This window comes from Palaemon carinicauda, chromosome 14, assembly GCF_036898095.1.
Source record: "Palaemon carinicauda isolate YSFRI2023 chromosome 14, ASM3689809v2, whole genome shotgun sequence".
In the NCBI taxonomy this organism is placed as follows: domain Eukaryota; kingdom Metazoa; phylum Arthropoda; class Malacostraca; order Decapoda; family Palaemonidae; genus Palaemon; species Palaemon carinicauda.
Window position 1 is genome coordinate 30793428 of NC_090738.1, and position 1639 is coordinate 30795066.

The window sequence follows — 1639 nt, forward strand, 5'->3', positions numbered from 1 at the left end:
TATATATTATATATATCAGCCGTTCCTAGTCCACTAGTGAACAAAGGCCACAGGCATGTCATTCCCACTTATGTCCGTTTATGGTCTTTCCGTGTCAGTCCATTCCCGCAAACTTTCTTGGTTCGTCAATCCATTGTCTTCTCTTCCTTCCCCTCCTGCTTTTACATTATCTAGGGGCCAATTCTGTTATTGTTACTGTCCTTTGATTTAATTTCCGTCTCGTGTCATGTGGAAACACTTACTGCCTGTGTTTAATTACGTATATTCATTAACAATCCCTAGAGGCTCGTCCATAACTATCATTTGTCGTCTCTGCATTTCCATTTACATTATTTTAGTTTTACTCATATTCATTTTCAGTCCCTACCTTTCTGTTTTCTCTATTCAATTCTTCTATCATCTTTTGTAATTCTTCCCAGGATTCATTAAACACAATTATGTCATATGTAAATCTCGAGTTGTTGAGGTATTCTCCATTGATATTGATTCCTAAAATTTCCCAATCTAAGTTCTTAAAAACTTCCTTTAGGCATGCTGTGAATATATATATATATATATATATACACACACGTATATATATATATATACACACACACACACACATATAATATATATATATATGTATATACATAAATTTATGTGTGTGTGTATATATATATAATCATTGAGGTATTCCCCATTGATATTGATTCCTATAATTTCCCAATCTAAGTTCTTTAAAACTTCTTTAGGCATGCTGTGAATATATTATATATATATATATATAGTGTGTGTATATATATATATATATATATATAATTCATTGGAGTAACATGGATCATCAGAGTAACTGAAAATTGTCAAGATTTTAGAAGTCGATGTCAGTTCATAACTCAGATGATAAAATCCACCTTTATCAAGTGAATAAACCTGGAAATGAATTTCATTTGTAATGTTTTCCTAAGCGGTGACATAATCTCAATTTGAATTGATAGCTCTTTTTTTTTGCATCTCGTTATTCGTTATCTGTCCGTAGAGGGAAACATCTGTTTCCGTAATTTATCGTTAAATTATTTATTGTTCCGTCTTTTGTGGACAGCATTTATCATTTATGTACTGTACATTATTATTATTAATATTTGCTAAACTGCAACCCTAGTTGGAAAAGCAGGATGCATTAAGCCCCAGGGGCTCCAACAGGGAAAACAGCCCAGTGAGGAAAGGAAACAAGAATTTTTTTTTTTTTAAGAACAGTAACAACTTTAAAATAGTAGCACTTTAAAATAAATATCCCCTATACAAGCTATAAAAAACTTTAACGAAACAAGAGGAAGAGAAATAAAGGAGAATAGTGTGCCCGAGCGTACCCTCAAGCAAGAGAACTCTAACCCAAGATAGTGGAAGACCATGGTACAGAGGTTATGGCACTACACAAGACTAGAGAACATTGGTTTGATTTCGGAGTGTCTTCTCCTAGAAGAGCTGCTTACCATAGCTAAAGAGCCTCTTCTACCCTTATCAAGAGTAAAGTAGCCAGTGTTGTCAGTTTGCATATGGACAGAAGAGAATATGTAAAGAATAGGCCAGACTATTCGCTGTATGTGTAGGCAAAGGGAAAATGAACTATAACCAGAGAGAAGGATCCAGTATATTACTGTCT